General features: G+C 43.9%; 1 protein-coding gene across 2 annotated transcripts in view; it reads left to right on the forward strand.

The window, feature by feature from the left end:
- Positions 1 to 13,494, forward strand: part of ANXA4 (annexin A4) — a 65,454-nt gene that overhangs the window by 15,923 nt on the left and 36,037 nt on the right. The window contains exon 2 of one of the 2 annotated variants that reach the window (XM_034659279.1): positions 6,996 to 7,066. The exons of the other annotated variant lie outside the window; for it this stretch is intronic. The gene's annotated coding sequence lies outside the window, so the exon portion shown is untranslated. The remainder of the gene's footprint in view (positions 1 to 6,995; positions 7,067 to 13,494) is intronic. 2 annotated transcript variants of the gene reach the window in all.

The following is a 13,494-nucleotide window of genomic DNA, read 5'->3' on the forward strand; positions in this document are numbered from 1 at the left end:
TAACAGTAGAAAAGATGCAGCGTGCATAGCGGGTGTACTCAGTGCCGGGGTTAGAGTGAAATACAGCCTGACCAAAACATAAAAGTTGTGTGTTATGGAAGAACAGTTCATACTGCATCGATTTTCAAATTTAAATTTAATTAAAATTAAAATTTAAAGCTCAGTTTCTCAGTTGCACTGACTGAATTTCAGTTGCTCAGCAGCCACACATTGGCTTGGTGGCTACGGCATTGTACAGGGGCAGGTGTAGAGGCCATGACTTTCAGAACACAGGGTGGGTGAACAGAACACCTTAGCCCCACCCGGCGCACCTTTTTGTGTTGGCATCAGCTTTAAGCAGGCGGCAAAGTTGTTGGTACAGTGCCTGGTCCAGTTCCCAGTTTCTGGATCGTTTTCTCTTTATTCCTCTCTGCTTCTCTGAGGTGGCATCTTTTCCTACGCCCAGTGCTGGCTTTATGAGCTATAGATATGTAATGTGTATTTATTAAAATTCTAAATACATTATAAATTATAATATATATTATATTATGTTATATAGAATTATAATTTATGTTATATATTTTTATAAATGCTGTTATATATGTTATATATTTATGTTATATATGTTATATACATTATATATAATTGTTATATGTGTTATATGTTACGTTATATATTATATATATGTTATATATGTGTTGTATACGTTATATATAATTATATATATGTTATAACATATATTATATATAATATATAAAGTGTGTATACATAAAATATACTTCCCAGCATGCATTTCTGCCAAGGTTCTTCTCATTGGTCACATTCTCCTGCATCCATTCGGCCACCACAGTATCCATCCCAACACCTCTTTGCTGGTTTGGGGGTGGTAGAGCGAGTAATGGATCCAACTCGCAGCTCCTCAGCTCAGATGGGTGGATGGAATGAGGTTTTCTGGATGGATCCCCTTAACAGACAAAGCTGTTGGGGAGGTACCACCCATCTCCCCACCATCATGCACGTGTGCACATACACAATTCACTCTCCATCTCTCTTAACATAGTTTCAGTTCCTCTCAGCTGCTGACTATATCTCATGTCAGTCCTGGTCTTTTCAGTTTTGTCACAAGTTTCTTCTTGGGCCTCCCCATGCCTTCGTCAGGTTTCTAATGAAAAATTGAGAGAGACTGCATCAGAAACAGCAAGTTCCCTATGTGAATCAGAAATCCACCATGAAAGAATTTTAACAGTTCTGTTTTTGTATTCTTCTGCCAGGATCATCTTGAATTCTGGCGAGATTTGGAAGTAGAGCCCCGCCTTGGCCCACTGAGGGAATGGCTGCTCCACGGGGGAGGGGGAGATGCCCACACAGCTAGAACTTGCATATTTGCCGGGCATGGGAGGTGGCAGGAGAAAATGTGACATTTAAGAGAGCACTGTTTATTTTCTGCTCGCTTCCAGATCTCCAAGGTTGGGCCAGTGTAAATCTACGAAGGAAAACTCAGCTGCTTTTCCTGTTCATCTGGGAAGAGAGTTTGTTTTCTTCCCTCCTGGGCAAACAGAAGCCGTGGTGTTGAGGGGGGCCTGGGTGGCTCAGGTGGTTAAGCAGCCCGCTCTTGATTTCGGCTCTGGTCATGATCTCAGAGTCCTGGGATCCGGCCCTGTCGGGCTTGTCCAAGCTCAGCAGGGAATCTGCTTGAGATTCTCTCTCTCTGCCCCTATCCCTACCCCCCCACCCCCCCACACACACACTCGCTCTCTCAAATAAATAAATAAATAAACCCTTAAAAAAAAATAAGTGGTGGTGTTGAGAAGGAAAGGACTGGACTGCATCATACCTGTTTTTCTACCTACAGGTAAATGAAACTAGCTGGACAACAGGGAGCCTGGCTGCATGTTTGGTTTCTCACTGACTCACTTCAGATCTCTTCCTTTCTGTGCTCCAGTTTCTCATTCAGATTCAGGCTTTCTGTTCCCTTCCTGCATCATAAGGATTTTGTAAAGAAAGCTGGAGTGGATTTTACTTTGTCTGGGAAGCCGTAGGAGAGAAAGACTAGATGCTAGATTCAGGGGTCTCTTTTCTGATAAGGCGCTTCTCTCGCTTTGTCACTAAGACTCATGCTTGCTGACGCAAGAGAAGATGTCAAGACCTTGGAATCTGGGTCTTGGGACATGGCAGCCTGTAGTTGGTTTTTCATAACGAGAGGCTGGGGTGACCCACGTGCAGATGGACACATGAAAGCATGATGCTGGAACAAGCTAGAACTGGAGATAAGTGCAGTAGCTTGCAATCCATTACTTGGAGTTTCTGCATTTGATGCTCACTGGCCTGGAATAGTTTACTTGTGGTATTTATGAAGAAGGAACATGGAATAAAATGACCTTTCACATTTCCTTGAGGGCTTCTGATTTTAAAATAACTTCGAAAATGGGTCAGTAAACATGATGTAACCTGTGGCAAAGCCTAATCAAGAGAGACAGATTTTCTCTTTAAATAATTGTTACACCTGAGGCAACGTGGTTTGACCCATGATGCTGTGCAAAAGCTATATATTCGAAATGTTGGGTTCGCTGAGTTGGGTTTTGCCTTAAATGTAGATATTGTTTAATGAAGGATAATAGCAATGTGCTTCCCCGAAGAGGTCACTATCAACCTACAAAGCTGAGACCTTGACCTCTTAAGCCGTATAGATGTGTATTATTTTATTGAGGTATGATTTACATACAATAAAATGCACAGATCTTTTTTTTTAAAGATTTTTTAATTTCTTTATTCAACAGAGATAGAGATAGCCAGCGAGAGAGGGAACACAAGCAGGGGGAGTGGGAGAGGAAGAAGCAGGCTCATAGAGGAAGAGCCTGATGTGGGGCTCGATCCCATAACGCCGGGATCACACCCTGAGCCGAAGGCAGACGCTTAACCGCTGTGCCACCCAGGCGCCCCAACAGATCTTTTTTTTTTAAGTTCGATGATTTATTAGTTGCGTATAACACCCAGTGCACCATGCAATACGTGCCCTCCTTACTACCCATCACCAGCCTATCCCATTCCCCTACCCCCTCCCCTCTGAAGCCCTCAGTTTGTTTCTCAGAGTCCATAGTCTCTCATGCTTCATTCCCCCTTCTGATTACCCCCCTTTCTTTATCCCTTTCTTCCCCTACCGATCTTCCTAGTTCTTATGTTTCATAGATGAGAGAAATCATATGATAATTGTCTTTCTCTGCTTGACTTATTTCACTTAGCTAAAATGCACAGATCTTTTTTTTTTTTAAGATTTTTTTATTTATTTGACAGAGACAGCCAGCGAGAGAGGGAACACAAGCAGGGGGAGTGGGAGAGGAAGAAGCAGGCTTCCAGCGGAGGAGCCTGATGTGGGGCTCGATCCCATAACCCCGGGATCACGCCCTGAGCAGAAGGCAGATGCCCAACAACTGCGCTACCCATGCGCCCCTAAAATGCACAGATCTTAACGTGGTTGGTTTGGTGAGGTTTTTTTTTTTTTTTTAAGGAGTTCACATTTTTTAAAAAACTATTCTAAAAAATTGTGGTAAAATACACCTAGGATAAAATTTACCATCTTAACCATTTTTTAGTGTATGGTTGAGTGGCATGAAGCACATTTACAGTGTTTTGCATCCATCACCACCGTCTAATCACAGAACTCTTTCCATTTTGTGAAACTGAAGCTCTGTACCTGTTCACTTAGAACCTCTTACTCACTTCTTCCACCCCCTGTCATGGCCATGCCACTTTCTGTCTTCTGAATCTGACTTCCCTGAGTGGAATTATACAGTATTTGTGACTTTTGTGACTAGCTTACGTCACTTAGCACAGTGTCTTCAAGGTTCATCCACGTTGTAGCATATGTCAACATTCCTTACTCTTCAAGGCTGAATAATATTCCGTCGTACGTGTGTATGTACCAGATCTTGTCTATCCATCCGTCAATCGACACGTGGGTTGTCCATGGTTCCACCTTTTGGCTTTTGTGAATAATACCATTGTGAACATGGGTGTACAAATATCTCTCCAAGCCCTGGCTTTCAGTTCTTTTGAAAGAATATATATGTATCCGGAAGTGTATATGCCTAGGATATATATCCAGAAGTGGAACTGCTGAATCAAATAGTAATTATTCAGGTTTTTTTTTTTTGAGGAACTGCCATACTGATTTTCATAGTGGCTGTACTATTTTACATTCCTACCAGCAGTACTCAAGTGTTCCACTTTCTCCACATCTTCCCTGACACCTTTATTTTCTCTGTGTGTGTGTCTGTGTGTGTGTGTGTGTGTGTCCATAGTAGCCATCCTAATGGGTGTGAGGTGAGTTTAGTAAGTTTTGAAGAATGCGTGTAACTGGGTACTGCTACCCCAAAGTCAAGATAAGGAACATTTCTATCACCACCTACAGTGCCCTCTCTACAGTTAGTATCCCCTCTGCCTCATCATCACCTCCAGTCCCTGGAAAGTGGGGGCCCAGGATGGAAATCCGGTGAGCAGACTCCAGGGAAGGTGCTGTCTTAGAATTCAGACAGCTGTGAGGACAATGATCTTTTTTTAAAAAGTGTTTAAATTTTAAAATTTATTTATTTATTTTTAAATTTAAATTCAATTAATTAACATAGCTTCAGAGGTAGAGGTCAGTGATTCATCAGTCTTATATAATTCCCAGTGCTCATTCCATCACCCTCCTTAATGTCCATCACCTAGTTACCCCTTTCTCCAGAGCCCTCCACTCCAGCAACCCTCCATTTGTTTCCTACGATTAAGAATCTCATGATTTGTCTCCCTCTCTGATTTCATCTTGTTTTATTTTTCCCTCCCTTCCTCTATGATCCTCTGTTTTGTTTCTTAAATTCCACATTTGAGTGAGATCATATGATAATTGTCTTTGTCTGACTGACTTTTTTTGCTTAGCATAATACCCTCTAGTTCCATCCACATTATTGCAAATAGCAAGATTTCATTTTTTTGATGGCTGAGTAATATTCCGTCGTGTGTGTGTGTGTGTGTGTGTGTGTATGTGTATGTATACATATACCACCTCTTCTTTATCCATTCATCTGTCGATAGACATCTGGACTCTCTCCATAGTTTGGCTATTGTGGACATTGCTGCTATAAACTTGGGGTGCAAGTGCCCCCTTCAGATCACTGCATTTGTTTCTTCGGGGTAGATACCTAGTAGTGTGAGGACAATGGTCTTGTCAGAGGACAGACACACACAGACTTGGTGGCCAGAGGAACCATACGGGAAATCTGGTTTGACATGTTGTTAGGTGTGAAAGCCTGAACGCTGTACTCCACAGATGTTTTTAATGCAGGTAGAGTTGGTAACCCACACCTTAAACAACTCACAGAACAGGTAATGCTAGGATATGTAGATGTGGCAGACAAAGGTTACCTGGAGAGAATAGTAATAAAAAGAAGAGTTAGCATTTGTTGAGTACATAATGCATGCACTATTCTTAGTACTTCGTATGACGCAATAACTGCCTTAATCTTTGCAACAACTTATAAAGTAACAGTTGTTATTAATTCCATGTTACCGAGGAGGAAACTGAAGTACAGAGAAGTAATAACTTGCCCCAAATCATACAGCTACAAGTGTGTATAGGAGAGTTATAAACCCCAGTGGTTGGGCTCCAGGCTCCAGCCATGTTGTTGTGGAGGAAGGATGACATGGTCTTTGAGGGAGGAGTTCCCACCATCACATGAAATCCGCAGCTAGACCATGAGGTTGGCTGCACCACACTCCGGTGTGGACCTTCCTGTTGCTGATTCCCGTCAGAGGGGTGGCATGGATTCTCCCATCCTCATGGGAGCCTGTGCTGCCCACAATGCTGGCATCAGCCATACCTCAGGTCAAACGAGAGAACCCACCACATTATTACCATGCACATGACCCAGAGGGCAGACCTACCACTTCCCTGTCGACAGGCATCCCATCTGCAAAATGAAGGGCTGGGCATTCTCTGAAGTCTTCTCTACCCTGACAGTCCTACACTGGCAGAAATGATCTCTTTCTACAGGCAAGTGTTTCCCCCCATTTCTGCTCCTGCTTTCTTAGGGCACTCACATCTCAACCTTGGCATTTCTCTCTCACCTGTGCTTTGCTGGACGTTTCGATCTGAAATCGGGGGAGAAGCAACTCTGGAAGACCGAAAGAATACTTCTGGGTCTAGAGAGTCACTGCCAAAGCACAGAGCATAAGCCACTGCCATCTAGGGCTGGAGAAAACATATCATGGCTGTGCCAAACCCATCTTAGGCTTTGAATGAAAGTCCATAATGTTTTTGGTTCATAGCATAAACCAGACGAACTATTTCTGGCATTCCTTCTTTCTCCTGCTAGAAAGTGGTGTACACTGGATAGTCTTAGTATTGCTGGCATTAAGATACATATAACCAAGTGGTGTCATGATTCTAACCTCCTCTCAGACTTGATTTAGACTGCACCGAGAGCATGTTGCATCAGTCAGTCTCTGAAGCAGGCTGCACTCTGTGGGCACTTCTGTATTACAGTTGGAGCAGCCATGACCCACCCCTTCCCCAGCGTACTCAGCTCAGGATGCTGGATCCTGATATGGGGGGTGGGCAGGATGGGCACAGAATGTGCCTGGATGGAATCCTTATGTCTCTTCCTGGGGATGACACTACCCTGACCTTGTGTCTGCTCCAAAAAACGTTATCACGGAGCTGTGTCATGGTGTTCTTGCACCAGAAAGGCTGGGCGGCTGAACTAGGGCAGGGGCATGTGGGTTAGAAATGTGCTTTCTCTTCATGGGGCACCTGGGTGGCTCAGTCGGTTGGGCATCTGGTTCTTGGTTTCAGCTCAGGTTGTGATCTCATGGGTGGTGGGATTGGCCCCGATGGCCCCGTGTGGGGCTCCCTGCTGATGGGGAGTCTGCTTGAAAGAGTCTCTCCCTCTACCCCACCCACCACTTGCTGGCTCATGCTTTCTCTCTCTCAGATAAATAAATCTTAAAAAAAAGAAAAATGAAATGTGCTTTCTCTTCAGAGAGCCAGTAGTCTTGTATTCAACACTTTTGGTTGGGAGCTGCCTGCCAAAGCGTGGCCAGTTTCCACTAGGTAAGTCTGGGAGAGGAGTATTTTTGTTGTAGTTTTGTTTTGTTTGATTTTGTTTTGCACCCAGCTTGTTAAAGATATGAAGAACAAGAATGCATCTAGCTCAGCAAAAATGTGACAATTTACAGTATTTATTCCAGTATTACTCTAAGAGCTCCTGGCATTGTAACCTGCCTGTATACACATGGACACATGCATGCATTTGGCCTGGTATAATATAAACGTCTCTAGAGTCAGGCAGACCTATGAAAAAAAACAGCTCCTACCACCTACTACTGGAGTGACCTTGGGCACCATGCTTAACTTTTCTAAACTTTTATTATCAGACCTCATTCACTGGACAGTGGAAGGGCAAAACAATACCATATGGATAAAAGCACCTAGGCACTCAGTACAACTAAGTGGTCAATAAATATTTACCTACAAATAAGGTCTCTCTAGCTCCAGTGTACAGAGCAAGGAATACAAGGCTAGCTTTCCTGATGCTGAGCTACCCAGCAGCAGCAGAGCCTGCCCCCTGGAGGATAAGCCCCATAACCAGAGGGAGCATGACTACCATTTGGGAAGATTTGGTAGAAGGTCCTTTGAAAGAAAGTTCAATGGAGTTATCTCTAGCAGCCTCCAAGATTGATTGATTGATTTAAGATTTTATTTATTTGTCAGAGGGAGAGAGCACAAGCAGGGGGAGCAGCAGGCAGCGGGAGAAGCAGGCTCCCCGCTGGCAAGGAGCCTGATGTAGGACTTGATCCCAAGACCCTGGGATCATGACCTGAGCCAAAGACAGATGCTTAACCAACTGAGCCACCTGGGTGTCCCCAAGATTTCTTTTTTAAATGATAGACTACTCTTGAACAGACAGAACATAGCAGATATTCTCTGCATAAGGGTAGATAGATGGAAATTAAGGTATGCTTTTTAGCACCTAAAATGGTACCTGGCATGGGGCAGGCATTCTGATCCTGTTTGTTGAATGAAAGAATGAACAAATGTGCATGAAACATCAGTGAAACTATCCTATCAGTCCCATGATTGTGAGCGATAATCAGCATTACCAGTACATCAGCTTCTTGTTTCTATGGTCACTGTCCTGAGAAGAGGGGAATCCAAATGGTTTCTTTGCAATTAAGAGGCATAAGAGTTAAACAGAACAAAACAAAACAAAACACCGCTACCAACAAAAGACCAGCCGATGAGAATGCCGCGGGTCTCCAGTCCACACGTGGTCCTGGAAGTTGCTCAGATAACAAAAAGAGCATCACTTAGGAAAACCCGAGGAACTATTCCGTGCAAGCTGCATATAGTAGCCAGAGAAACAAGGGAGGGTAGCTACACATTTACAAAGCTTATCAGAATATGCTTTGATTGTGCCCCTACTCGAAGCTTGTGCCTGGGGAAACTGAGGTATTATGTGAAGTACAGAGACATCCAGCAAGGTGAGTGTTGAACTGAGAGTACGGACCCAGCCCCTGGCTCAGCAAGCATTTAGACCACCTCAGCTGTCTTTCTATTTTTCTAATTTTATCTATTGATATAATAGAGAACTCACCACAGCCAGTTTTCATTATTATATCATCCAGCTGATTTGCAAAATGGAGGTAATAGTTGTGACTCCAAAGGTTATTGGGTAGATTAATTAAGATAATGTGGAGGAGTACTTAATAAATGTACCTTCCCTCCTTCCCCCTGCCTTTTGGACAAAGGAATCATTGGAGTAGAGAAAAGGCTTTAGTAGACTTTGGCATGATGTGGAAATGACAGAGAAGTAGTGGGGATGTTTTAAATTGTATGTGAAACGCATGTTTTAAAATTATTTGTGGAAATTATTATTGTGCCCCACCATGCTGTGAGAAAGTGGCTAAAATTTGGACCAAAGACTTTCAATAAGCTGTTTGCTACGACGTGTGGGGTTGCAATAGATTTTTCCCTAAGATTCTTAGCAGTCAGGTTTCCAAATTTGTCAGCCTTCCTTTGGCTTACACACTTTGCCTTTGATTAAATGTTTGAAAATGCTTATTTCTCCAGACTCAAACCCCATCACAGCAACAAAACTTCCTTTACTTTTCGAAGGATCTAAGCTCCAAGGAAAAAGGGTTGCATTCATTTTCCTATTTCATAGAGTTTTGAAAGCCTTCGGTGCTTGGGCGGGGCCCAGGCGCACCCTCCACAAATCCACAGGCTAGAAGTTTAAATTTGTCATCCTGTGAGATGTAAAATGAAACCCTGTACCAAAGAAAAATGGTGAGTGACTCACTCACATGTGATCTTCCAGGGAAGGGAGGGATTCAGCAAGACTGTGCCACAAGGACAGCGAATCCCTTCCTAATGAGCTTTCTGGTTGCCCCTCCTGGGACCTGGTTCAATGTCATGAATCCGAATGGAGGCCACCAAGTTAGGGTGGGATCTCAAGGGAGCATCCAGTACTGGGGTGAATTCAGTGCCACCTCCAGCAGGGCCAGAGAAGTGGCATTCATGGGCACACTAAGAAGGGGTTCAGCTCTCAGGGACAGGGTCATATTTACAAGCTCACCACACACATGCCCTCAAATGCAAACACACACATGCTGATAATATCTTTATTACATTGAGAAATATATGGGGTGCCTGGGTGGCTCAGTCGGTTAAGCATCTGCCTTCGGCTCCGGTCATGATCCCAGGGTCCTGGGATCGAGTCCTGCATCTGGCTACCTGTTCATCGGGAAGTCGACTTCTCCCTCTCAACCCCCCTCCCTGCTCGTGTACACCTTGTGTGTGCTCTCTCTCTCTCAAATAAATAAATAAAATTTAAAAAAAAAAGGAATGCAATCGTTACTGAGACAAAAATCCTTGTGCTCCCGTACTTTGGAGACAGGCCCGTGTGGGAAGCCAAACTCTAGTCCAGGGGTTGCTTGGCAATCTTGGAATCAGAACAGAGGGTCTTAAGATAACACAGCTGTGGGAAATATCTGATCCTGGACCGTTGGATCTAGAGCCAAGCCACCCTTTCCTTAACTGGGCTTTGATGAATATTTCAAAGTGAGTCTCTCTGAGGATTTTGTGTGGAGCTTGCACAGCGTCTTTCTTTAAATATGCTGATACTTTGAGCAAACTGGCCTTGGGTCAGGAGCCGTCTTTTCTCGTTGAAATGAATTTGCATGTCTTTGTTTTGATGGTTACTTGCTGATTTTGCTAGTCTAATGCGCAGGAAACAATCTAATTTGCCTGTTTTCCAAATTCTGGCTGAGTGGGAAGGAATCCACCACACTGTTGCCCCCTCGTACGACCTCCTGAAATACTGCATGAAATCGGAGGTCCTTGTTCCTTGTATCTGCCGTAAGGACATAAGGAACTTTCCACTTGAGGTATTTCTAGCAGTGTTACAGTAGGGTAGTTTGTGGAATGGTTTAAAAATGACCCTCTTGCACACCCAAGAAGAAAGCGATATGGATCTGTTCTCGACATATCTCATTTTTCTTTATAAATCCATTGTAAATTACTTATAGAAAATTTTTGTAATCTTTTCTGCAATAAGTTGAACTTATTTGTAACTTAGTATTCCCTATGTAACTGCTTTTAGGATAGGTCTCTTATAGGTTATATTCCCAGCTCTCTTTGAGTTGCTCTACAACTATGTCTTAAAATTTCCAGGAGCCCTATTGTGAGCCCTGGTTGTAGAGTTCAGATTTTATAAAGAAGTTGCAATCCCGTCCCTCCCCACCTCCTGCCCATAGATTTTTTCGGGGCTAACATATGGGCCCTTCAGTCTTCGTCTTGAAGAGGCCTGATGCTTTTAAGGTCATTCGAGCCATGCCCAAACCTGGGTGGATTTGCCTCTTTCCTAAAACTGAGGCACAGTTGCGAATTATTTTGCCCCACCTGTGAGTAGCCAAAGACGCTTTTGAAACCCCAACACAAAGTCTGAGTCATTATGAACCTGGTGATACTTTTGAGTTTATGGACTTGTAGGCTGGCCTTCAGAGAGAAAGAGTGAATGGATCAAGGAAGCTGAGGCAGAAAAGGTTCCTATAAAGAGTCCTTGGCTCTTCAGGCTGGAGAATGTGGGAGGACTTTGAGAGGTTGAGCTTCCAGAAGAAGGGCGTGGCAATCTTTGGGAGCTGATCGTTTTTTTTTTTTTGTTTGTTTTAAGATTTTATTTATTTATTCAACAGAGATAGAGACAGCCAGCGAGAGAGGGAACACAAGCAGGGGGAAGTGGGAGAGGAAGAAGCAGGCTCATAGCAGAGGAGCCTGATGTGGGGCTCGATCCCATAACGCCGGGATCACGCCCTGAGCCGAAGGCAGACGCTTAACCGCTGTGCCACCCAGGCGCCCCTGGGAGCTGATCGTTTTGTGCAGTTAAGAAGAGGCCTCTGGCAATTCTGTTCCAGGGCGTGGTCTGAGTGATTTCTTCCCCTCCTTTCCACTCCCCACCCATCCTTGCCTCGAGTTCCTCACACCTTAGTAGGTGCCAGGCGTGCTGCCAGTAAGCGTGAGCATGAGTTAATGTATTATCTGATATCTGATGACAGAATCAAGGGGTACCATTTCCTGTATTCATTTCTATGATCTGTTGAGAAACTTGTTTCGTGCTAGTAAATAACAAATATACAACAGCTGTCTCTATATAAATGGACTTAAGCTGTGTGCTGTCCAAGTTTCAAAATAGATTTTCTGGCTAAAAGCACCCTGTGTTCAAGTATGATACATTTTTTTCCCTTTAGTAAATTATTTCTAGCTCATTGAATAATAACTCTCAGTATTTCCAGAAGGTTTTGCTCAAGCATTTTTTTTTACTCTTTTTTTTTTTTAAAGATTTTATTTATTTATTTGACAGAGATAGAGACAGCCTGCGAGAGAGGGAACACAAGCAGGGGGAGTGGGAGAGGAAGAAGCAGGCTCACAGCAGAGGAGCCTGATGTGGGGCTCGATCCCATAATGCCTGGATCACGCCCTGAGTGGAAGGTAGACGCTTAACCGCTGTACCACCCAGGCGCCCCNGGAAGAAGCAGGCTCACAGCAGAGGAGCCTGATGTGGGGCTCGATCCCATAATGCCGGGATCACGCCCTGAGTGGAAGGTAGACGCTTAACCGCTGTACCACCCAGGCGCCCCTTTTTTTTTTCCACTTCTTGATGTGGTCGATAGGATTGGAAGTGTTTATGTTGAAGACTGGCTTTGCGGAGGTGTTTCCCTTCCCTGCCTCCTTACTCGTTGTCATCTATGGCAGCTCCCCTTTATCAGAGCCCCAACAGATGCCTGAAACCACAGGTAGTATGGAACCCTATTCATACTGTTTCTTCCTATACATACGTGCCTATGATACAGTTTGATTTATAAATTAGACACAGTAAGAATCTAAGATTAACAAGAACTAATAATATAACAATCCTAATGATGTAATAAAAGTTACATGAGTGTGGTCTCTCCCTCAAAACATCTTACTGTACTGTAGTTGCCCTCCCCCCTCCTTTTTTAAAGATTTATTTACTTGAGAGAGAGCAAGCGAGAGAGAGCATGAGCGGGGGGACCCTGAGATCATGGCCTGAGCTGAAGGCAGACGCCTAACTGACTGAGCCACCCAGGCACCCCAGCAGTTACCCTTCTTCTTGTGATGATATGAGATGACAAAATGGCTGTGTGATGAGATGAAGTGAGGTGAATGATATAGGTGTTGTGAAGTAGCCTTAGGCTGCCGTTGACCTGATTTCAGAAGGAGAATCACCTGCTTCTCGGTCATCCCAGTTGACGGAAACCGCAGATAAGGGAGGAATACCATATTCCAAAACTATATGAAAACAAAGAGAGGGCCCTTGTTCCTTAAAGCTGGGTCTGCTAGGTTGTCCACAGATTAGCAGAAACTCAAACTCACATATAAATTATACCTAATGAGGGATATTGGCGCATTTTGATCATTCATATGATATGAAACAGGGCCTCCAGACAAAGTCATGGCTAAGTCCTCAAAGAGCCCTGCTTTTGGCTTTTCCTAGCACATTCTGGGCAAATGAGAAACACCCCTTCCTGTCTTTACAGATAGCCTTGACCCTGCTCCAACCCCATCTCATGCTATTCTGGTCCTCGCTCACGATGCTATTGTTGATTCCTCAAGCCCAGTGAATTCATTGCTGCCTCAGGGCCTTTGCATTATCTGTTCCTTCTACCTATAATAGTTCTCCTCCACCACTTTGAATAGCTAGCCTTTTCTTCTCATGGGTCTTAGCTCAGATGTCTTCTTGCCACCCTGTCCAGGCTAGCTCCTTCCCAGTGACCTGATCACGTCATCCTCTACCCCAGGATCCAGCAAATTTTTTCTGTGAAGGGCCAGATACTAAATATCTTCAGCTCTGTGAGCCATATAATCTGTGACAACCATTCAGTTCTGCTGTTGTAGCACGAATGCAGCTGTAGATGATATGTAAACAAATGGGTATAACCAGGCTCCAATGAGTCCTTATT

This window comes from Ailuropoda melanoleuca, chromosome 4 (assembly GCF_002007445.2).
Source record: "Ailuropoda melanoleuca isolate Jingjing chromosome 4, ASM200744v2, whole genome shotgun sequence".
Classification (NCBI taxonomy): domain Eukaryota; kingdom Metazoa; phylum Chordata; class Mammalia; order Carnivora; family Ursidae; genus Ailuropoda; species Ailuropoda melanoleuca.